This window comes from Dermacentor albipictus, chromosome 2 (assembly GCF_038994185.2).
Source record: "Dermacentor albipictus isolate Rhodes 1998 colony chromosome 2, USDA_Dalb.pri_finalv2, whole genome shotgun sequence".
Taxonomy (NCBI): Eukaryota; Metazoa; Arthropoda; class Arachnida; order Ixodida; family Ixodidae; genus Dermacentor; species Dermacentor albipictus.
In genome coordinates this window covers 66,134,682-66,160,494 of record NC_091822.1, presented here as the reverse complement: position 1 = coordinate 66,160,494, position 25,813 = coordinate 66,134,682, and the positions used below count along the sequence as shown (strand labels likewise).

General features: G+C 46.2%; 1 long non-coding RNA gene across 1 annotated transcript; it reads right to left on the bottom strand.

Moving 5' to 3' along the window:
* Positions 1-21,931: 21,931 nt before the first annotated feature.
* On the bottom strand, positions 21,932-24,553 carry LOC135903263 (uncharacterized). Its single transcript, XR_010564772.2, has 4 exons — positions 24,465-24,553; positions 23,275-23,309; positions 22,279-22,353; positions 21,932-22,214 (listed from the first exon to the last, which is right to left on the bottom strand). It is a non-coding gene; the product is annotated as an uncharacterized lncRNA (long non-coding RNA).
* Between the last annotated feature and the right edge of the window lie 1,260 nt (positions 24,554-25,813).

Sequence of the window (25,813 nt, the reverse complement as noted above, 5' to 3'; positions counted from 1 at the left end):
TGGTCACCGAGGCTGGGGCTGCGCAAGGCCCACCACGGCGGAAGGGTTCCGTAGTTAGCACCGTGCGGAAAAATGTTACGTAACAATGGGTCCGAGGACGGGGGTTTGCTTGAGACTATATGCTCGCACGAGAAGTCACCTCCAAGAGCAGCAATGACAACCCAGAACAATTGTATGGGTTATCTCCAAAAGCAGCAATGGCAATCCAGAACAATTATTTGGGTTGTTGAAACCATAACCCAAACATTCGTTCTGGATTGCCAGAGCTACTTTTGGAGGCAACTTCTCAAATCTCATACGAGCATGTTGTGTCAAGCAAACCCCCGTCCTCGGACCCATTTTTACGTCCAATTTTTCAACTTAGCATTTAGAATACACCTCAGTCTTGCCAACAAAGAAAACACGCGAAATAATTTGCTCGAAATAGAAAGTATTTTATCTGAATGCACTCAACTATTATCAAATTGTTTTCCGAAAAGCATAAAGTTGGAGTCAAAATCATGACATTTCGTACTTATGATAGTGGGATTCCCAATTGCTGGCTTGCTTGCTTGCTCGCGTGCTTCTTTCTTTCTTTGTTTTTTATCCATTTCTGCTCTTGCTACCGATGCTTCCATCAACCATTTATTTCTGCAATCGGTATTTCCAAACCGATTTTTCAAATTTTTCGCCGACTCACTGCACGAACTTTTGAGAAAAGCCTCGCAGATAGGTCCACGTAGCGTAAGAAAAAAGATAATTTGTGTTTTGTTTAAATACATTGAAGAGCGAGCTTCAAAACGGTATGGTATGGTATGGTAAAACTTTAATGAAGTCCTGCAGATCGTGTGTCTTCGAAAAAATCTACTTCCATCTATGAGCGCAGTTCTAAATCTATATGAACCGGTTAAAACCGGTTCAAATCTCAGTATTTTTGCTCTGCCGCTGAAGCTGAAACTACCGAAAGATATCCAGAAATCTGAGCCCGAACCCGAAGCAAACTGAAACAATCTTTCAGCGTGCCTGCGTGCGTGCGTGCGTGTGTGTGTGCGTGTGCGTGTGTGTGTGTGTGCGTGCGTGCGTGTGTGTGTGTGTGTGTGCGTGTGCGTGTGCGTGTGTGCGTGTGTGTGTGTGTTTGTGTGTGTGTGCGTGTGTGTGTGTGTGCGTGCGTGCGTGCGTGCGCGCGCGTGCGTGCGTGCGTGCGTGTGTGTGTGCGTGTGTGCGTGCGTGCGTGCGTGCGTGTGTGTGTGTGCGTGTGTGTGTGTGTGTGTGTGTGTGTGTGTGTGTGTGTGTGTGTGTGTGTGTGTGTGTGATTTGTACCTCTGGATTAAAAGAGGCCGAACATTTTATCAGTGATTAATCTTTCTCATTGGCAAACCTGAATGTTAATCTCACGTAATCAATCACAGTCCAGGGTTGACAAAATTTTTTCCAGTGCATCGCTGAAGTGAAACAAGAGAGTCGCTAAACGTCCCACTAAAACTGTCAAGTAAATTTTAAATAAGAGAGGTTTTGGGACACTATAAGCTAACGTGAAGTAAATTATTTACATCGACGTTTCACGCTTGTCCAACTTCCGTGGAGGTTATGGAAAAACAGTACACTTACCAGGAGGTGTTAGAGTGCTTTTATTTATATATTTATTTATCCTGAAATTGTATCTGGGGATTTTCGCCGAATTGGTTGCAAATCAAAACTGATTACAAAATTTGCAGAAATGCAATAGCGCACAAGTCACACTTACAAATAAAAATCAACACAATTTCACGACGCTAGTTTCGAAACAAAGAGTCAACTCCTGAGTGAAGAACTTGATCATTCTGTCAAACTCGTTAACAACTCTAGGAAAGGAGTACTTGAATAAATTAACGCATGTGTGAAAGGGAGTTACATTAAAATTATGTTTTCGTCTAGTGGCTTATCCGAATGAGTGAGATTAGTTTATCAGTGTTGGAGTGCCCATTACCTAGCTGTTCAAGAATTCAGTCGGTAACAGCGATTTCTCTAAGACAGGTATTCAGCCTTGGCCAAGAGAGCTGTTATTCAAGAACGTGCAAAAATGTCATATGCAAAGCGGACAGCCTTTTTTATTTTTCCGTAATTGCCAACATCATTTTGAGTAAAAGGGTCACATTATGGAAGCATAGTCAACAGGTTTATAGAAAAACTTTTTATAGGCGAGCCGCCGAACAGCATGCCTTAATAATTTTAGAAGCTCTTCGTAAAAAGAAGTTTCCGGTTTGGGTTGGTGTCATAGGCGCCGACTACAGGGGGGGGGGGGGGGGCGGACTGAACCCCCTCCGGATTTTTCTGGCGTGGACTGAGCCCCCCCCCCCATCCCAGGCGATGCCGAAGCTTACCCCCCTCCATCTCCTAAAGTGTCATTGCCAGAGTTTTGTCACCCACATCCTTTTAGGTTTCTTTTGACTTATATCTTTTGACGATCTTTTGGCTTAAAATTTTGTTGAGGCTAATAGCTTACTGAATCATTATTGGCGCGGACATGCACGGATTTTAATTCATACTTTGTTTTATTTCTGCAAATCCTGACAATAGGAGAACAAGCGCGCTAGAACGAGCGGCGGCTACTTCATCTGTATTTTCTCACTTGAGCATTGTTTTAAATTTCCACTGTAAGCACCATGCACATACACAATATTTTTTAAGTATGTACACAGAGAAAAGTTTATTTTATCTTTAATGAGAAGGAGGTAGCCAATGAACAATGATTTCTTTAGGTATGCATAGCTTATGCCTAGAGAATGAATATGTTGCTGTATATTCACCTCGCTTCAAAATGCTTTGCGTGCATCTTTTAACCCTGAAAAAAACCTCTAAACTTCGGTGATTCTTTCGGCATAATCTTTCATCAACGGCGTGTGAAATGCACGTGAATTATATGTGTCTTAGCATCGCTAAGGCCCGGATCACATTAACAACAAGGCTCTCAGAAACCTAGAGGACGCATCGATCGAGTTTCTTACAGATGAGATAAATCGGATTTGGGAGTAGGGAATTGTACCTGAAGAATGGAAGTTGGCGAAGGTCATACTAATCCCAAAGCCCGGTAAACCGCCGAGCCTGGACAACCTCCGCCCAATCTCACTGACGTCATGTGTAGGGAAGGTGGCCGAGCACGCCATCCATAACAGAATTGCCGAGTATATCGAGACCAACGACCTTTTCCCTCACAACATGATAGGTTTCAGGCCAGGCCTCTCCACTCAGGACGCCATGAAGCTTATCAAGATCCAAATCCTGGAACGCTGCACTCGGGACACGAGAGCCATCCTTGGTTTGGACCTGGAGAAGGCCTTTGATAACATCCGTCACGAGTTCGTCCTTGACGCCATCTCCAAGCTCGACCTGGGCTCGTCCTTCCATGCCTTCGTCAGGTCTTTCTTGAGCAAACGATGCGCCATCCTCAAGGCTGCAGATTTGGAATCGGACACAATGGAGCTGAGTAGAAGAGGCACCCCCCAGGGATCAGTCATCTCACCACTCCTCTTCAACATCGCAATGGTTGACCTCTCAAGGTATCTAGGCAAGGTCCAGGGCATCGGTCACACGATCTACGCGGATGACATCACTGTCTGGTGCGCGGGTGGCAGTGACGGACAAGTCGAAGCCGCTCTCCAGGAAGCTGTCGACACTACAGAGCGCTTTTTAACCAACACGGGACTCCGGTGCTCCCCAAAGAAATCGGAGCTCCTTCTCTACAGCCCAAGTAGAAAGGGCCGCAAGCCACAGAACTGGAACCCCCCCTGAAATTGACATTAATCTCTACACCAGTTGCGGAGATCCCATTCCCAAAGTCGCGTCCATTCGAATCTTGGGAATGACACTCGAAGGGACAGGCACAAATAGCATCACCATTCACAAATTAGCAAAGAAGACGGATAGCGTCATCGGTCTAATCAGGCGGGTAGCTAACAGAAGGAGAGGTCTGAGCGAAGAGAATCTGTTAAGGCTAGTCCACGCTTTCTTGTTGTGCCATTTTACGTACGTAGCGGCCATGCACGTCTGGAAGAGGGCCGAGCGAGACAAACTAAATGCCATGATAAGGAGGGGGATCAAGAGCGCGCTCGGACTACCAAACTACACACGCACCGACCGACTCCTGCAGTTGGGTATTCATAATACCCTGGAAGAGATTGCAGAAGCACAAGAAAGGGCACAGATTCTCAGGCTCTCCGGCACCAGGGCGGGCAGACGACTCCTAACTGAGATGGGCGTCCCCCCGGCCACTGTCGAAGACGCCTACCAGGGCCTTCCGAAAGAGCAGAAAGATAACATCATCATATCGCCCGCCCCGCGCAATATGCATTCCCAGCGCAACGTAGAAAGAAGGAAGGCCAGAGCGGCGGCGCTCCTACGCCGCGCAACAGAACTCCCTGGCGGCAGCTGCTTCGTTGACGCGGCCCAGTATGGCAACAGCGACAATTTCACCGTAGTGTCAATCAACCACAGGGGTTCGACCGTTAACGCGGCTTCGGTACGAAGCACGTCGTCGCGTGCGGCGGAGCAAGTGGCCATTGCCTTGGCCCTCCTGGATGACGAACATGCCAATATCTTCAGCGACTCCAGGGCAGCCATCCGCGCCTTCAGCGTTGGCGCCGTGTGTAAGGAAGCCTGTCGCATCCTCGACGGCAAAACCATCACCACCCACACTCTCACGTGGTTCCCTGCTCACATGGGATCCATCACGGGAGGCCCCAGAAACCTCAACGAGCTGGCCCACTCCAAGGCGCGAGGTCTCACTTTCCGCGACCATGAAGAACTTTTATCTCGGCAGGAGAGAGTTTCCCCTTCCACACAAGAAGTTAAATAGAGCGCAGGCATTGACCCTCAGATTACTGCAAACAGGCTCATATCCCAGCCCGGCTTTAATCCACAAAATTTATCCCGACACCTATGCCACTAGTTCTTGCAGGCATTGCAATGACATCGCTAGCCTAGATCATATGCTCTGGCGTTGCCCCTCGTTACGAGGCACAGAAGAAATCAATGAAGACAAGTGGCTCTCCGCTATTAAGAACCCTGATGCCGGGGTGCAACTATGGGCTGTCCAGAGGGCCCACGATGCGGCGGTCGGGCAAGGCCTGGCTGTCCCAACGTGGGAGCGGCCCGCAGCGCGCTGAGTCGCGTACCTCAGGACCTTATTAAAGTTTCGCATCCATCCATCCATTAGCATCGCTTCGCTTTCCAGTAAGCAAAGCTAACCACTATATCAAAGAACACTTCTCATAATTTACAACCTTTATTAGGGATGGAAACATCGTCCCTTGCATGCAGAGGTCATAAATATGTACAGGGTGTCCCAATTAAAGATCATGCACCAAGATTAAAAAAAAAGAAAGGCAATGCGTTATTCGGAAAAAAACCTTGTGCATATAGTTTCCAGTACATTGGAGAAGCTGCCAGTAACTTTTTCGTTACTGAGATTTAATTCGGAAATTGTAATTAATTATCTAAGTCGAGAAGTGTAATCATGAATATCAAAATGTCAATGAGGCATTTGTAGGCACAACCTAGGGGCATGTAACTGCGGTATTTTCAGCAATGTGCTGATTCCGTATTCATTTTTTCCGACTGATAAATAAGCCGTGCGAAATATGACGATACCACGGGACTGCACTCCCACCCGCATCATAGAGCAGCGCCCTCGTACAGGCTCCTTCCGAGTTAGACCGTACGATACGAAGGGGAAAAAAATCACCGACCAAGCAATCCGTACAGATGGTTAACCAGCGAAGCTGAAACGTGCGCTCCCGGTGATTATCACTGGGTTAATCCCGACCGTGTTAAACGATGGCTTGGCACGCTGCCGGATCCTCGGTACGCAGTTGCTGCTTGCGCTCGGCTGCCCGAGCTTGTTATTGCGCCCAGGCTGCAGCATCGCGATGGCGTAGACGAGCTCATTCCCTGTCCTGCTCGCGGCGTTGCTGATCGAAAGCTGCCTGCTCCTCAGGAGTATGACGCGTGGCCTACCCATTTCGGAGCCGGAGAGAAACTGCTGCGTGCCCGTTCGGCTGTGACGGAGAGCAACGACGTCACTACTGGCGCATCCAATCATGCGCCTCTCTTTCGATTTTTTGCCCATTCGCATGGACCTGCGCCGGAGGAGTTTTTGGCGTACAGACGACAGACGGACAGACGAATCGGCTAGCCATAGACTGCTTCACTGTAAAACATCTTGATCGAGCTAGTGCCTTATCTGCCGCGCCTTGGCCGATGTAACAGGCCGCCTTTGGTATTGATTGGAAACAAGCTGTGATAGCTGTTGTCTTAGGGTAGATAAAGTGCGCGGATAGCTCTTTTGTTTTTGCCACAAGACCTACCACCACCAAAGCGAATTGACAACGTCAGTGCAAATGTGTAAAGGTGCATTTTGTTTCGTCCCGGTCGCCATGTCTTTCTCTAATGAGCAGAAGATGAAAATGATCCTTGTCTTGGGAGCTGCAAATCTAGGCAAGAGGAAGGCCGCAAATATATGTCAGTGATGGAAGTGTGGAGGTAGACCAAACGCGCCGACTGTCATCAGAAATTATGAAAACCCGAGACAAACCGGTAGCTTCAAGAAACAGTAGCGTTAGGACTCCATCTTTGAGTCCTAGCCTATACGCATGGATGTTCTAGCATTTATGGCCTCAAACCCTCATGCTAGCGTGCGAGACGTGACCGCCCAGGTACCAAGTTATAAGTTATCTGTGCGGAGGATTCTAAACGAAAGGCTTTCACCCGTACCACCTTAACCAGCACTAATGCTTGGAAGATACGGATTTGTAGAATCATCTAGATTTCTCGAACTGGGTTCTCACAAAAGCCGATGAGCCACCGGACTTTGTGCTCAGATAAAGCCAATTTTCCCAGAAACACCCAGGTAAATTCACATAATGCACACTATTGGAGTGATTACAACGCATTCTGAGTAAAGCGCAATCGGCACCAGTAACAGTGGTCGTTCAATATTGGCCGTGGAATTTACGCTGGTGCAATAATTAATCGGTCCCATCTTCTTCGACCACACTCTGACTGGACAGCGTTACGTGGAAGCAATCCTTGAAGGAGTGGTGGATGAGTTTCTCACAGAAGTATCGCTGTCACGTCTTCCACTTCTGTGCTATCAGCAAGATGAGGCGCCAGCACACGGCAGTAGCCGAACACGAAACTAGCTGGATGCGACATTTCATGTACAATAGGTTTGAAGGCGCGGGCCTGTAAATTTGCCGGCTAGGTCACCTGACCTCTCTCCACTAGATTTCTTTCTTTTGGGTTATGTGAAAGATCGTGCTTACATGATCGAGGAGGACGTCAGATTAGCTCAAGACAAGGATAACGGATGTTCGCCGTAGAATTCGGGCGTCGGTCATCAAGAAAGCCACTGAAGACGTGATAAAGCGGAGTCAGTATTGCGTATCTGCAGAAGGAGACCTATTCGATCGCGTCCTCGAGGCAGCAGCTGGTGTTCAACGGCGCTTACGAATTCATAGATAATAAGGGCCCATTCAAATTTGATGTACCTTCTTTTTTTTTGTGCAGGCGTCCGGACTACCAATTCGGCTCATTTAGAAGTGGTTATTTACTTTTCGTGAGCGCATTGGTTTTGCCTTTTCTCTACACGTGGGTCGCCTCCCGGTATGTTTATTTCGCTTTTATTTTATGCCATGAACCTGTTGTTGCAGCACGTGCACACTCTCGAGAAAACTAAAACCATCACTGTAATTTGGCTTTGGTCCGACGCATGTTTCTGCTGCGTAATATAGCTGCGCGCGCACACTGTCAATGCGGTGCAAGCAAAGACGGGATTTTGAAACGTGCTATGCCTATGTACATGGCTTTTCGCGTTTTGTGAGTGGTAAGAGCGGCGCTTCGGCCGTGTTATAAAGCGGCTTTTGTTAGCGATGTCTTCAGTCGGCCTTGAGAGACGGATAATAAGTCTCACGTAGAGAGGAAGGAATAACTTGCAAAGCCGCGAAACCTGCTGTTGGCGCTCCTTCCGTACCACTATCAAGGTGATGCGCTGTCTCTCCGGGTTTGCGACAGGCAACGCAGTTGCTTTCAATCAGCTTATTCAAGGGCGCTGCTTTGTGGGATGCGGGTGGGAGTGCAGGATCACGTGGTGTTTTTCGTAATTAGTGAGGTCTGTTTGCCAGTCGGAAAAAAATTGCACGCATTTAATACATCGTTGAAAACACAGCAGTCAGATGTTATTTTGGGGTGCTTACAAATGACTCATTGACACTTTGATAGTTAGGACAGTACTTCACGAATTAGATCATTAATTGCAATTGTCGAATTAAATTTCAGAACGAAATAATTACTTGAAGCTACTCCACTGCACTGGAAACAATATTTACTAGTTGTTTTTTTTTTAATGGACGTCTTGTTGGGCGAGTTGGTCACAATTCATCGTGGGTACTAGGCGCGAACACATCGAGAAACAAGAAAGGAGACGGGACAGAGCGCCACTTATAACTGCTTTAATCGGAGGCACACCACGCACTTATATAGCCGTCTTAGACGTAAGGAACACAATCGGTTGACGGTTGACGCTGGACGCAGGACCCCACAGAATGTAGGTGCCTGAAACTTCTGTGTGTTCGTGATCTGGTATACCTGATCATTTCTGTATATATTCACCTCATAGTAACACTTCAAAATTATGTAAAATGTCTCTGTCGCATCATCATTGTACATAACCATTTTGCACACTGTATATATCAACATCATTTTATATAACCTGACAATTAGTTTCTGTGTAACTGTGTGTTGCGCGGGTCTATGTGGTTATGTCTTAGTGAGTGAGGACTCGGACATTTCTTTGAAAACGTGCCGTGTATACAGAGCTTCGTACATTGTATATGTAATTGTCCTAGTGGAATTGTGCCGCGATTGTGACTCAGTGTTCGTATCGTCTCTTGTTGCATGAATAAACGTTTTCTAAACCCCGACCCCGGATTTTTTGCGACATGGGATCCTTAACGCTATCGCGGTAAAACTGCAAACCTTGCTGTCATTAGCAGACTTGTGCGGCCTACGCACTAAGGTTCGGCTTTTGTGCCTCCTCTCCGAACACGCGCTAATGAAACGACATAAACGCTCTCTTGCATAAGATGCATTGATACTATTGTTCCGAAAGAACAACCGTGTTGAACACAGCGGGCCTGCAAAGTCGTAGACCTTTTTGGAAATCCAACCTCTGACATTTTTTTCTCATAATAGATTTCTCGCTGTCTCTCTCTAAACGCGCGTTTAAGCTGCCTTAGATAGTTTTTCGTTCTTTTATGCTGAACGCACTTATTTCTATCAGTTTGATGTAACGTGACTCAAATACACCCCTTTTTCCGTTGTAACAGAGGAAGAGTATTTTTAAGCTTGAGATATATATATATATATATATATATATATATATATATATATATATATATATATATATATATAAGCTTTAGATACACAGCTAGCAGGGCCACCACTAAACATATAAACACATAACCCAATAAAAGCAGCATCCTACGTCTTCTCATTACGCGTGCGATGCCCTATCAAGGGAAGAAGGCGCCGCGTCAATAGGTAGAGCATCGCACGCGTAATGCGAAGACGTAGGATCGTTCCCCACCTGCGGCAAGTTGGTTTTTCACCCACTTTTATTTCCATTAATTAATAATTTTTAATATTTTATTTATAAGTTCTTTATTATTTATAATTATTTATAATTTATTTATTTCAATTAGTAAGCCCAAGTAATTTCCCCTGTATTGTCTTTGATGTCTTTGTTCGCTGGCTTCTTGTGATATGAATAATATAATTCGGGCCCCTCGGTTAACCCCGTTTCTTCTCATTCATTACATAACGAGGGTTTCGAATCCGGCAGCATTGATGCCTTCAGGTAGCACGCGTGGGTTTATTGACCAGTTGCCTTCACGCTAAAAAAGATCACGTACTCGTGGCGCCTGCTGCAGAAAGGATGTTCCACATCCGCCGCTAAGCCTTCTGAGTGGTGGCGCTGGCTAACACTCCCAGGGTTAGCTCTAGTAGTAACACATTAATACCCCCACGAAGTGTATGGGAAGACGGCGCCGCGGTAGCTCAATTGGTAGAGCATTGCACGCGTAATGCGAAGACGTGGGATCGTTCCTGACCTGCACCAAGTTCTTTCATTCACTTAATTACAATTCCATTAATTTATAATTTCTTTATTTCATTTAAAATAATTATGGGGTTTTACGTGCCAAAACCACTTCCTCATTATGAGGCACGCCATAGCGGAGGACTACGGAAATTTTGACCACCTGGGGTTCCTTAACGTGCACCTAAATCTAACTACATGGGTGTTTTCGCATTTCGCCCCCATCGAAATGCGGCCGCCGTGGCCGGAATTCGATCCCGCGACCTCATGCTCACTAGCCCAACACCACAGCCACTGAGCAACCACGGCGGGTTTATTTCATATAGTAAGTACAAGTAATTTCCCCTGTGTTGTCCTTGGTGTGTTTGTTGGCTACCTATGATATGGTTAAAGGAATCGACTACTTTTTAGTGACGGCTCAATTTAATGTCGCGGTGAAGTAATTGATAACTGGAATTAATTCCATTTTTTAAAGATGCGATTGTAATTGCTTACTTTTTTTCCTGTAACTTGTTTAAGCCTTTTTACAATACATGCGAAAGACAGCAACTCGAAACATAATCACTCCCTCGTTATTGAGGTCATTTCACCGTAGGCGTTCGTTGTAGAGGCATTTGACTGTTTAATTAGTTTGGCCTGCTCGGGCTAAAGATTAATTTGAAAACTTGAAGAAAATAAAAAGACGCGCGCCGAGCAGTGTCTCAAGCCACTGAAGCATTTTTTCCCAAATTTAAAAAAAAGTTTATTCTCTCTGGAACGTTATACCTCGGTCTGTTTTCTTTTTGTGTATAACACTTGTTCCTATTAAATGTAGTCAAGCATTTAAAGAATAACGGTGTGTATTAAGCGAACGGTGATCAATGTTGATTGGCATTGTTGATAATAATAATATATGGGGTTTTACGTGCCAAAACCACTTTCTGATTATGAGGCACGCCGTAGTGGGGGACTCCGGAAATTTTGACCACCTGGGGTTCTTTAACGTGCACCTAAATCTAAGTACACGGGTGTTTCCGCATTTCGCCCCCATCGAAATGCGGCCGCCGTGGCCGGGATTCGATCCCGCGACCTCGTGCTCAGCAGCCCAACACCATAGCCACTGAGCAACCACGGTGGGTGATCGTGGGAACAAGCAGACGTAGCGGAAGTACATCTCCCTTGCTTCGGTGCGAAGTAAAAAAAAAACACACACACACGCAGAGATTCTGTTTGTGTGTTTTAATCTTTCTCCAAACTTCAATCCCTCAATCCAAGCAACAGAACGCACAGATAACAGATGTTGTGTTGAATAATTATCGAAGTCACGTGTCACCACGAGCGACGTCGCATTGCGGACACGACTACGTAGGCGCAGGGACACGACTACGTCACCGCCCGGCTTGGAGCGCGGTGGCCGCGAGAAGAAAAAACAGCGTTCGGTTGGAAATTTCAGATCTTTCCGCGGCGCGTAGCGGTGTAATGCTTTGCAGACACGATCGTTATCGCGCAATGTATGCTCTGCGCTCGTCAGCTCAACATGGCCAGACCTGGTGAGGGCCCCTTGAAGAGTGGAACGCGATAGCAGTCAAAGATCCGTGACTGATTGTCACGCTTCCCGGCAAGCGCAGCTTTTTTTATCCACCTTCGCGCAGATGCCTGGAGTCGTGCGCCATCAGGATGCAGTTGCAAGGAATTGAGCGCGCGCGCCGCGCTGTGAATGGTCGTAACGCTGGAAAAGGAGTTTGGTTGAGTCTCCGCGTAACAAAATTATGTTCGCTCATATATTCAAATTACACTCCGACGCTATTATGCCTGTAGGTTATGTGTAAGCTGTACTTTAGGATTTTTCTGACGCATTTTACTTTGAGAAATTCAACCAGTTGAGCAAGGCCTCTACGCTACGCGGAGGGCCTGCGTGGTTGCGGTTCGGAATGATTTTTCGCGAAAGGATTTTCACCGCAAGGCGACGATGCCGGATTTTTTGCAACACAGGGAACTTAATGCTATCGCGTTAATGTACTGGAAACGTGCTGTAAATGCGCTTCATGTAGTTTGACGATTCTCTGACGGGCGAGTCGGTGCCGAGAGGAAATTACTGGGAGCCGAGGTGTAAGAAAAGCTGGGAGCGCAGCGTTGATGAAAGGACAAGAGGAACGATGACAATTACCGCTTTGCAACACCCGCCGTGGTTGCTAATATCTATGTCCCTTTTTGCCTCGGAACCACCTGTAAACTTTGATGGAACACCCATTGTTCACCTGGGGTCACCCATCAAGCGCTATGACAGCTGTCACGGGCTGCGATTGACCACCGCTTTCCTGCGTCCACCACGGACCGTGCACAGATACACATGAGCCACTAAAGGCTTACGTCTTAATATTAGCAGGTATGGTGCTACGCTGCTCAGCACGAGGTCGAGGGATCGAATCTCAGCAGCGGCGGCCGCATTTCTATGGGGGCGAGATGCAAAAACGCCCTTGTCCTGTGCATTAATTGGAGGCACGTTAAAGATGCCCTGGTGATCAAAATTACTCCGGGGTCCCCCACTACGGCGTGCCTCACAATCAAATCGCGCATTCGGCACGTAAAACCCCAGAATTCAATTCAATTACCGTTTTGCACTAGAACTCGACAACTTCGTAGAAATGGGCGTACGTGGTACATGTGGCTCAAGACGACGTTCGTGCAAGCACTGCGGCGTCAGGGCACGGGAAATTGAGCCCGCTCTCCCGCACCCCCTCTCCCACCTTCACCCCTTCCCGAGTTGCACGCCTATATATATAGCTTCCGCATTGTACCACCGGTCAATTAATATCGTGCAGTTTACAGTAGGCTGAGCAACGAGCGTTAATGGAGGCCACGAGCGCGCTGCGCTCATTCGTGCGCAGGGCGTGTCATTTGCGCGTTTGCATAAGGGATGGCCGGCGCGTAGCATGTCGCGGATCGTTAACCAGAACGCAGCAGGACGTTCTAGCGTTAACGAGCGTGTCGTCGGAGCATCGAAATCGGGCGGCGGCGCCCATAGATGTAAACAGCGAAAAACATGGCAATAACTACACATTACATACCCTGCAAAATTTGCTATCGCAGAGAGTTACGATTTTGGCATTTTTACGAGCGAGAAGGGAAATAGCATTTTATATTTCGTGACGCATTATTCATTCATTATTTGTACTGGCTAGTCACGTTAGAAAAACAGAGATAACGCACGTAGGGCGGGGACAAATATAAATGGCACACCTGGTTCGTGGCATGGTATGGTATGGTAAAAATTTATTCAGGTCCTTCGGAATGCGTGTAAGCACGTATGCAGGCCGCTCCCACGTCGGTATAGAAAGGCCGAGCCTCTCTGCTGCGTCGCGGGCCCGATTAACAGCCCATAGCTGTGCTCCGAGATCGGGGCTGCCTAGGGCATCCTCTCATGCGAGAAAATAACAAGGCGAAAGACTTATGTGGCTCATATCCCCGATGGTCTCGAAAACGTGTCGTGCGGTTCAGAAAGTCATGTGAACACGCCTCGCTCAGACACGCGCTCGTGCCACTGCTCTCACGTTCACCGTCGTCTTCTTCACAGCTGGCTGCAATGCCGCTTCTCATGCCAAAAAAAAAAAGGAGCAAAGTTAATTCGTCATCATCATCAGCGTATTTTAAGGCCACTGCAGGACGAAGGTCCCTCCGTGCGATCTCCAATTATCCCTGCCTTGCGCCAACCGATTCCAGCTAGCACCTGGGAATTTCTTAATTTCATCACCCCACCTAGTCTTCTGCCGTCCTCGACTGCGCTTCCCTTCTCTCGGCGCCCATTCTGTGACCATAATGGTCCACCGGTTACATAACCTGCGCATTACATGACCTGCCCAGCTCCATTTCTTTCTCTTATTGTCAATCAGAATGTCGGCTATCTCTGTTTGCTCTCGGATCCACACCGCTCTCTTCCTGTCTCTTAACGTTATGCCTAACATTCTTCGTTCCAGCGCTCTTTGCGCGGTCCTTAACTTGTTTTCGAGCTTCTTTGTCAGACTTCTAAGTTTCTGCCCCATATGTCAGCACAAAATGCATTGATTGTACACCTTTCTTTTTAATGACAATGGTAAGCTTTCAGTCAGGATCTGACAATTTCTGCCGAATGCGCTCCAACCCATTTTTATTCTTCTGTAAGTTTCCTTCTCATGATCACGGTCCCCTGTGCGTAATTGACCTAGACAAACTTACTCCTTCACAGACTTTATAGGCTGACTGGCGATCCTGAACTCTTATTCCCTCGCCCGGCTATTGATCATTGTCTTTGTCTTCCGCATATTAATCTTCAACCCCAGTCTTATACCCTCTCTTTTAGGGTCCTCAATCATTTCTTGTAACTCGTCCCCAGTGTTGCTAAACGAGACAACGTCATCTGCAAATCGAAGGTTGGAGAGATATACGCCGTTGATCCTTACTTCAAAGCCTTGCCAGTTTAATAGCTTGAATACTTCTTCCAAACAAGCAGTGAATAGCGTGGGAGAGATTGTGTCTCCTTGTCTGACCCCTTTCTTTATACGTAAGTACCTTGCTACTTTTCTTGTGGAGAATTAAGGTAGCTGTGGAGTCTCTGTAGATACATCCCAAGATATTTACGTAAGCTTCCTGTACTCCTTGATTACGCAATGCCTCTATAAATGCTGGTATCTCGATTGAATCAAATGCCTTTTCGTAATCTATGAAAATCATATGGAGAGGCTGATTGTGATCTGCGGATTTCTCGGTTACCTGATTGATCACATGGATGTGATCCACTGTAGAGTATCCCTTCCTGAAACCAACCTGTTCCCTTGGTTGACTAAAGTGCAGTGCTGCCCTTATTCTATTGGAGATCATGTTAGTGCATATTTTATATAATATCGGAAGTAAGCTATAATGGCTCTACAATTTTTTCTATTCTTTACCGTCTCCCTCTTTGTGGATTAGTATAATGTTGGCATTCTTCCAGTTCTCTGGGTCCCTTGAAGTCGACAGACAAATCGTATAAAGGGCCGCTAGTTTTTCAAGCATTGTGTGCCCTTCATTGAATAAATTGACTGGTAGTCCTTCTTCTTCTGCCGCTTTTCCCCGTTTCATTTCTTGCAAGACCCTTCTAACTTCATCGCTAGTTATAGAAGGAGCCCCTGTAACCTGTTCATTACTACTTCGAATGAAGGTATCATGGATGCTGTGGGTACTGTACAGGTCAGTATAAAATTCTTCCGCTCCTTTTACTATATCTTCAAGATTGCTGATGATACCACCCTGCCTATCTTTCAGTGCATACATCTTGGTTTGTCCGATGCCAAGTTTCCTTCTCACTGATTTAAGGCTGCGTCCACTTTTTTACTACTTCCTCAGTCTTTCTCACGTTATAATTTAGAATATCCCTTATTTTGTTCTTGTTGATTACTTTTGATAGCACCGCGAATTCTATCTGATCTCTTGAGTTGGACGCTTTCATTCTTTGTCGTTTCTTTATTAGCTCCTTTTTTACTCGGGAGAGCTTACCTACTCGTACCTTTGGTGCCTTACCTCCCTCTTCAACTGCTGCTTCTGAAGCCAGCCTATTTACGGTTTCATTCATTGCCTCTATGTCATCTTCATCTCCCTGTTCTAAGGCTGCATATTTGTTTTCAAGTGCCAGGCTGAATTGGTCTGCTTTTCCCTTACTGTGCCTAGGTTGGCATGTTTGTTCGTGACCGAATTTACTTTTCTTTCTTCAAACTGAGGTGAACCTACCTAACACTTTTACATCCTGCATTATGTTGGGATTGGCAGAAAGTACGAAATCAATTTCATTTCCTCTTTGACCATTAGGGCATTTGCAGGTCCACTTTTTGTTCCTATGCTTCCGCAAGAAGGTGCTCATTATTCGTAGCTTATTCCTTTCCGCGAATTCTACCAACATCTCTCCTCAAGTGTTCCTAATAATAATAATATTTGGGGTTTTACGTGCCAAAACCACTTTCTGATTATGAGGCACGCCGTAGTGGAGGACTCCGGAAATTTAGACCACCTGGGGTTCTTTAACGTGCACCTAAATCTAAGCACACGGGTGTTTTCGCATTTCGCCCCCATCGAAATGCGGCCGCCGTGGCCGGGATTCGATCCCGCGACCTCGTGCTCAGCAGCCCAACACCAACAAGTGTTCCTAGAATCCACGACGTAGTTGCCACTTGCTTGTTCACCAGCCTGCTTTTTCTCCCCTTTTACATTGCAGTGGCCCATGACTACAGTATAATGAGTTTGCGCTTTTGGCATCGCAAATGGACACATTGCAAAAAATGAGCGCCCCCTGCCGTAGGCGTGAAGAAGCGTTCGGGGCGCTGGGTGCGCGAGTATTTGTGTGGGAAAACATTCCCCGTTGTCGCCTAGTTGCTACTTGTGTCATCGAGTTTGATGGCGTAAAATTCAGCTCACGTTGTTTGTTTAGTCGTTTTACGACATGTCAAATTGATGGAGGAAGGCTGCATTCCGTTTTTCTTTTTGGACACGGGATGGACTTGACTTTTCGCCATGCTCGATCGCGACCAGGTGTGGAGCTCCCTGCACACAACAACTGCGACCGTGCGTCAGGTCCATCGTGGTTGGGCATTTAAAGAAGAGGGTTGTGTGAAGAACGTTACGCTTCATCTGAGCGCCAGTGACCCACAAGTGGGTCTTGTTCGGCCAGCTTGCACCTGCCCCATTGGGTTTGACGTCTGCAGATTCACTTTTGCTTTTCTCTTCCTGCAGTGTTGTAGAAGCTGAACTAAATACATTACAATGCACGTTCACTGCTGTGCATGCTGTTACATGTAGGCATTAAAACAAAACTAAAATGAAGCCCAGGGATGAACCGGCGGCTTGGGTAGACGCTAACACATACAACCTGTCGTGTTGTCAGCTGTCGAAGCAGGCTGCATTCCGTCGGCTAGCCTTTGCTTTATATCGGTCACTTATCTCGCACTTAGAGAGGCAGCATAGAATGATCGCGGACTCAGCGCCATATTTTCCAACAGATTGCATTTATGCCGTATAACTCGTCGTATCGAGTAGTCAATCTATGTGCTATCGGAAGCGTAGCGACGTGCGAGACGGTATGACACTATTTTCTAAATAATCGTTAGCAAATACGGCCTTTTCATTTTCATTTCAAATCGCAATGCCACAACGAAATCCTACTTCGCTGTAGTTAACGTGCGTGCTGTTGAATGCTTCTTTAGCCATGCAACGACCGTGCGGCATAACTGCAGCTTGACCGGAAGTTCGGATGTATGTAGAAACAGTTAGCACGTAGTCAGAGCGGCTAGAAAAGTTTAAAGACCGGTCTAAAAATTGAAGAAGGGCAAATATTAATAGAAAGGACTCGTTACAGGCCAAAATTCATGACGAATACCTGTTATAAAGTGCTCGCTGCGAATCCGAATCCCCGAGTGCTCGTCTGGTTCGTACACTGAGCTGTGCGCATTCAACGGCTTTAGAGCGTTCACTCATGACGCTGTTTTTAGTAGGTACCGTTACTCGGACGGAAACAACTAAGAAAATAAAAATAAAACGTTATTCTTGCCGCAGTAACTCGTAGTTACGCGATGCAGTGCATTCAGAAACGTGAACACGGGAGCTTGCCTGAGCGTGCCGGAATGCCCAGCCAGGCGGGAAGTCGTCTGCTGGCTTTCCAACCGCGTAGGGGGCGCTCGCGAGCGGCGCGCTAACGCATGCGCAGCAGCTTTTTTGCAAAATGTCCATTCAATCTCCTCATAAAGGTGTTCTATTTCTTCATCATCGTGACTGGAGGTAGGAGCGTAGGTTTCTACTACCATTATTCTATACCTCCTATTCAGCTTTATTACGACTACTGCTACCCTCTCAATAATGCTGTAGAATTCGTCAATGTTGCCCGCTACGCCCTTATTATGGATTAGGAATCTTACTCCGAACGGCTTCTTATCTGGTAGTCCTCCATCGCAGAGTTAATTCAGGCACTCGAACCCACGACCTTTCGTGGGAGAAAACAAGCAATAAGAAGTAACAACGCATTCGAATGAGAATGGTATGATATGGTAAAACTTTAATCTGGTCCTTCGGAACGCGCATCAGCACGTAGCGGGCCGCTCCCACGCCGGTACAGAAAGGCCGAGCCTCTCTGCTGCGTCGCGGGCCCGATGGACAGCCCATAACTATTTGTCAAGTAAGTTAATGGATTTCTCTTGAGCGCGCATGCTTTCCCCAGTCACCCTCTTTGGCGTATGCTAAAATGACTGTCAATTCTTTTTTCGTTTTTCGTTAAATAGGAAGATGCTTCCAGGTTGCTTAAACTTTTCCCTTAGGTTAACATCTTGGAATGCAATAAACTGCATGGCGTATCGAGTTAGCGCCCTTGTATCTGATTCCGCATTGTTTTCTTGCCCTGTTCTTTTCGTCTTATTTTTTACATATTGCCATTTCTTACACTTAAAGTTAGGGTTGCTCGAATAGTGAAACTTCTCAATCTAATTGAACCGAATATTTCCTGATTTCTAAAGCAACGAGAAATATGAAGTTTGTACGGCGAGTGTAGAAACCAATGAACAAGATAGGCTTAAGTTATACACATTGATACCCCCATGCATGCATACATAATTTACATATGTAATAAATAATTACACCCAGTATAAATAACTTACGCCCTTAAAGTAAATTAAACGTGTAAGTGTGTCTATAACTCACACCTCTACGCCCTTTTTATTGCTAAGGGTGTGGGTTGTAGACAAATTTACATTCTATTCACTTTTAAGGGGGTACATTATTTTACAGTGCATTCTTCACAATTACACGCCCAAATAACTGGGAAGCTTGTAAGCCATTAGCAACTCTTTTCCATTATTTGAGAGAGCGTCATACCACAGCAGAGCACATTGTTTTAAATGAATGCAAACATAGCGAGACTGACTAAATAATAGTCCGGAACAAATTCGTATACGTACAGGAAAGCACGACTGCCTATATAGTCTGCCTAACATAAAATGAGGTCATTCTTACTGACTTATTGTAAATTGAAGAGCAGAATAAGTTATCTGCCCGTGCACTCGGCTCGGGAACTGGCGTCCATTGATGAACAGCCGCGGCTACCCTGCAGCAGCGCAATTCGGCACAGTCGTCACATCCGTCGTTCTGGCTCCCTCGGGTCTCCAGTTTTTAACGCGATAGCGTTAAGGAGCTCGTGTCGCAGAAAAGCCGGTGTCATCGGCGTCGGCGTCGGCGGCGTTGACCGTGAGCGATAAATCACGGCAGGCGCTTCATAAATAAAAAGCAACTACCAAGATTGGCCCGGTGGGAATCGAACCCAGGTCTCCGGAGTGTGAGACGGAGACGCTACCACTCAGCCACGAGTTCGATGCTTCAAAGCGGTGCAAACGCGGCTCTAGTGAATACGGTGTTGCCTTCGAAACGAGCCGTGGAAAGTTATACTGCGGTGTATATCGGTAATTATGAACATGTAACGTACAGAAGTCACAATTACACGAGTTGCGAAGTGCGTTTCCGCTGCATTTCTTCTGCGCTTTCCGCACACGCAGAGCCATCTTGCGGCAAACACAGAAGACCCCCTCCTCTCAATGTACGGCGCTGCCCCGACAGGAGGCGCGCCGCGCGCGCATTGGGACCGCTGCATATTCTAGAGCACTGTACCGCTGCCAGGCGCGTCGCGGGACTCCCTCTCCCCTGACGACGCTTCGCCGTGCTGCCTGTTTAGATTACTATCTATCTCTCTGCCCGTGCCGATCACGACGTTTGGCGGCTGGCGGCTGACGGCTGGCGTAGATCGTTTCCCCTCCGAGACACCGAGTTCTTAGGTTCGTTTCTTTCGCTCAGGCGCACGTTTCGTTGCCGCGGCGAACGCTGCGTTGCTCGACGCTCACCGCGTGATAGGTGGGCGCTAAGTCCGATGCGGGGCGCATCGTAAGTGATCGCTGTGCCGTAGCGCATTGTCTTATACCCCTTGGCGGGTCGACGGGAACGCTGTCGCGTCCCACTCTTGAAGGCGAAGCTTAAGCGTCCTCCAATTTTTTTACCTTATGCATTTGTAAGATAAGAATATTCGACAAGTTCGAATAGCGAATTCTCTAATAAAGCAGCAGGGAACCATTCGATTCGTATTAAAAATTTTTACATATTCGCACACTCCTAATTGAAAATAGATTCCGGCAGAAGCCATCTCAGGAATACTGTCGACGTTAATGCGATTAACATTTAAGCAATGTAGCGGTACACCGTACGGCCCCCTCTGAAACGCGTCCTGTATAGTGCGTGTCATAGAGTTACTATACTGACTCTAGAGGACAAGCTACCCATAGGGCCCATGCATTAAAATCGGGAACCTCAAGAGCGCCGCCATGTTGCTACGCGCCGAGGTTGCCAGCTCCTGAGACGCTTGCTAGACTTGGTGACAGTAGTCAGTTTTAATCCGGCAACAGTAGCAGCGTAGTAGCATGGCGTCTCGCTTGAAGTGTTGTGATGTGTGCGTGCAGCCGTGTGTTTGGGCTTCATAAGTCGGTTCTTTATTTGGGGGATGGTGTGGGTGTGGTCCATGTTGGCCGTAGAGCTGGCAGTTATGCAACCGAGGGATGATCCTGTTCAAGCTTCTGGCGGTATGCGGTTTTCAGCGGTCACGCCTGTTGCAGGAGTGTCACTCGACGACGTTACGAGCTCGAAGCTGTGGTCAGATTCCTCGTTGGCGTTCCGTAATTATCTTCGCACGGGCGCGGTATGTTGCAAAAGCCGCTTTCGCGATCTATCGTCGTGACGATAGATCGGGTTTTTTATTATTATAAGTAATGATCCAGCTGTAGGGCACATGTAACCGACAAACGGAAGTCTCAGGAGAGCACCTGAGATGGTAGTAGAGCAGGCGGCGCAGGAACTCCAGGGCACCCGAGGGACAGTGGGGGGATCAAAGTTCGAAGCAGAACGGTACGTAGGTTGGGGCCGCCGAGGCAGGTGTGTGCCAGGGAGTGTTCGCACGGACAGCTCCCCTGGCACGCGCAGCCGTGCCTCGCAAGGTCGAGATACTTTAAAGGCACCTGCGCCCATGGTCTTTCTTTTGCCTCGGCGCAGTGAGCACGATTAACGAGAATAATGTGGAGGGCATCCGGTGCAGTCGCGAATGCATCATGACAAATGTAGCTCGCGTCGCCTGGCGTCTGTAGTAATATCAGAGTTGGTTGTATGAACTTTATGCATAATACGTTTTGTTACGGTACCTCAACGGAATAGGTCTAGAGGACGGTGTTGGTACATTTTTTCGTACCGCCCTAATCCTATACCCCCACTACAAATACAAACATACCCCCTTTTTTTTATGTATACATACAATTCCTTGCCATGACGGATCATAGCCTCCTTTATTTTTGAAAAATAGAGGAGGCTATGGACCGATTGACCAGTTCAAGTTGTCAACTTGTCAGTAACTGTCGTAGGAATCACTGTAATAAACATAATTCCACGATCGGATTGTTTACTTTCATTTTTTGTTGTAACACTGAGGACTACATAGAACTTTATTTTGTATATGTGAGAGAAGTATGTGGATATCACGAGCTTAAGCCAATGTGCGATACACAGACAAAGCAGCTGCTACAACATGAACTGCATTGAGGGCCACACAACACATACGTAATTAAAGGTGCAAAATATAGGGGGAAGCTTCAAAATACGCTCTGTAGCATTGCATAGTATAACATATATTGTATGTGTACAATAAATGTTCAAAAATACAATGCATCAATGTACCATTTGCCTTCAAGTTTATTATGAAGTTCAAGTTTACTGAAGTTTATTATGAGCATATGTACAACAGGGATCAACTAACACACCCGCAGTCGAGGTGGCTGTTGGAGGTGTGCTGGCTGCCTCAGTGTAAGAAAAAGAAATTGGGTAAATGTCGACACCAGTGCCACTGCTTCTTGCCTCTGACCTGCACGTGCCTCTGCGGCATCTTTGTGCACAAGTGTGCTGGCGTGGTGAGGCGTAGGAGTCATCCGAGAGAAAGAGTATTGTTTACATGGAGGAGTGGCTGTTCACATTGCCTGTCACTTTCCCTCAAATGTTTCCTTGGCGACTAGGGTGACACACCCGCAGTCAAGGTGGCTGTTCGAGGTGTGCTGGCTGCCTAAACGAAATAAAAAGAAATTAGATGAATGTCGATACCAGTGCTATTGTTTATTGCCTCTTACCTGCATTTGCCTCCACGGCCTCTTGGTTTGCGGAGTCTGTATGAGGGAGCTGCTGTGGCTAGGCGTAGGCATTGTCTAAGCAAAAAGAAAAGGCCATTTAAATGGGGAATTATGGAAATAAATGCAGTTATGTCTGCTTCTTGCACTCTTCTTGCCTAAAAGAGCACTTTGACTGCTTCTGCTTTTTACCTGCAGGTGTTGTTGCGAGATCCTTAGTATGGCTGCGTGCAGCATTGTAACACTTGGTGGAGGCATTTGAAGTGGTAGCCAAAAATATAAAGAATCATCCTTGTCTGCACGAATGCTTTCAATTTCTAAATGCAGTGGTAACTATCACTATTGGTGCAAGGCCCCCCCACATCTATGCGGCAAGTGCCATAGCTCGAAACTGAATTGTTCCTTTATGTTTCACAAGGCATCTGATATGTCCACATTAGATGTGATGTGTTTGTTTTTATTTATCCCAGTGTGGAGAGAGCATCATTAAATGGCTGAAGTACTATAGCGCCAAACAGACGACACAAGAAGAGACACGGACGAGCGCTTATGTCCGTGTCTCTTCTTCTTGTGTCGTCTGTTTGGCGCTATAGTAGTTCAGTAATATGCACCAACTAGCCCAACAAAAAGTTCTGCTGAAATATCATTAAATGTTTTGTTTATTTTTGCGTGTCTTGTTTTTTGGTTTATTTCTGAATTTATCATGATGCTAAAGTGACTTATGTAATGGCAATCAGCTTTTGTTTTGCAGAAAAACAATGCATTTCCTGACCCATTGTTTGACATCCCCTCACTCGCATAATTTTGCAGAGTATTCTACCTATATTGACTTGTTTGACCTCCACTAAAGGGTCTTGCATTTTTAAATACGACTCTTTCCTTAAAATCATTCGACACTTCTCATAATTTCTGTACCTTGGGCTTCTGATACTCTGCATTCACTATTTTTGCTTGTTTCTGACTAGAAATGTCTTCTTTAATTTAGAGCTTAAATTTTACCTTTGGAACAGACGGAAGGGCTTGCCATTGCATATCTGCATAAAAGGGAAACATGTTTCATTAAACATTTGCAAAATCCCATTGAAGATTGATGAATGCAGCTTGCAGTGTGATATGACTGAATGAGCCATAAAAGTAACTCATCTCACTTGGTAAATGAAAGCACATATTAGTGTGATGCACAAGATACGTTACACTAACGTGGTGGGTTCTCTTGCTTATAAAGCAAAATGATCGGTGCGCGAGAAAAAAATTATTTTTGCATAACCCTTGTACACACTGACTTAAGGAAAATGAGCTGGAGCTGTCCACATGATGTACTTATTTTACCTGCGAGTATGGTCAACAAAAATGTGTCCCAGCTGCTTAGTGGTATTCCGGATTATGTCAGTATTGCATATGTGCCTGTTGTCGAAAATAATTGAATTTTGAAAGTGCTCGCAGGGATCTGATGTGCATATCTGCAGTTTATGGGTACATGTAAAAGACTCAGCATCAAGTGCAAGTGAACGGTCCCACAGGCCCGGAGTCGATCATGCAAATAGATTCGCTGCACAAATTTGTGACCAGAAAAGATATGCCACATGAAATGGCATGCAAGGAAGTGTTGAAAATATTGCACAGTTAATAAAACGCCTAAGCTATTAATATGTGGCTTGATGCACTCGTTATGCAAAACGGAGGTGAGGCGTGCAGACAGGAAACAAGAGTAGAGTATTTACAAGCAAACAACACGCGCGCCGCCCACTTCTCTACTCTTGTGTCCTGTCTGCACGCCTCACCTCTGTTTTGCATAATGAATCCTTACAAACTAGCTCAGCTTTCTGTCGTTCTAAGTCTCGATGCACTCTATTTCGTCCGCATTAGGCACTCGCCTCTTGATTACTTCGTGGCACAGAAATACTCGGTCATCAGGCTGTTTTTCTGCTGTGGCCTTTGTAGAAGCATGATTGTTCAAAGTGCAACAATTAAACAGATTCTTTGAGTTGCTTGTGGCTTCGCCAGTACAATTCCGGTGCGCTGGTCCGCCTGTCCAGCAATTTCCTACTGAAGGGAAACCTGCAAATAAAAACACCGCTCCGCATGCAGAAAAATGCTCTACTGTGACGCTTCTCGAACGATTGTGATGTACCACAAGAGCTGCCTATTCGCGTGATATTCGCAACAAGGAGATAAATTCGTTTACTTACATGTGAAGGTATATGCCAGACCACTTCGGGGCTTCGGTGGCACATAAGGCACGAGTGTGTCATAGCGTCCGATGTCGACGCGCGATCGCATGTCAAACGAAACTACTACGCATCCAAAAAACAGATTCGAAACCGAAATTCGCGTCATCCTTTATTGCATGAATGCGTACATCGTGATTTACATAAGTCACGGACTTAGCGATCGCTTTCTGTAAACTTAATATTAACGTACCACCTTCATAAAGCCATCAGGTATGCGTTTTTAGGTGACAAAGCATAAGGTGACCTGTACTTGTTCTCAGCTCTTTCAATAGTAATTGTGCTGGCCACATTGACCAGTAGCAACAGGGCGGCGCCCTAGAGGTTCCCACTTTTCCGGCCCAGCTTTTCCTCTAGAGTTGTTCTACTAACTCTATGGTGCGTGTACTGCAGCGGGGCTTCTGCGCTCTTCTGGGCACGCTGCGCCATCTAGCATCGCCGCCGCGAAGTTCGCGCGTGGCGCGTGTTTGAATTTATATTCAGATAAGATTGTCCAAATATACATGACGTGGGTTCAAATACACTTAGCACTGGATTGTTAAAGTATTTTTCTTTGTTATTGAAGAGCGGTACATACCCAGTGTCACACGCGCAGTGTCACAAACCCAGTGACCAACTTTGGTCCAGAGGTTGGTTTCGAAACCGGCTCACAGCACAGCAGCCCAATTGGCTTCGATACCCATTAGACCATGGACTACCCAGTTAGCCAAGTCGGAGTGAAAGAGGTTAGATACCGACATAGACTCATATCGCAAATTGGCTAAAGTTCCCAAAGAATCCTAATCATATTATTTGCATAATTACATCTGAAGTATCAAATTGTCCGACCGACCAACCGGCCAATCGCCAGACAGACGGGCGGGCTTGCGTTATGCTAACATGACGTCGTAACAATTATCACCACTCCATCAAGTAAGATTTTACAACGAAATAAAAGCACTAATTACGTATGCTACGCTTAAGAGGAAGCTTTAGCTCGGGCCCAGCTCCGACGCGGCCTATTCAAATACATGTAAAAACGCAAAAACGTTTTTCTGAGATAACCCCTGGACCGATATTGATGAAATTTGTTGCATTTGAGAGAGTAAGATAAATTCTAGTGACTGTTGGAAGCATAATTTTGATTTAGGGCTTGAATTTTGTTAGAAAGATTTTCAAAAATTCAGAAGTTTGAAAAAAATAGAAGCATGAAGTTTACAAACTAATAGCTCTGCATCAAGAACAGATATCGCGGTTCTGTAAACGGCATCCATTAGATCATTCAAAGCGGACAAATATTATGTGTCATTTTACATCTTACGTGAATTTGT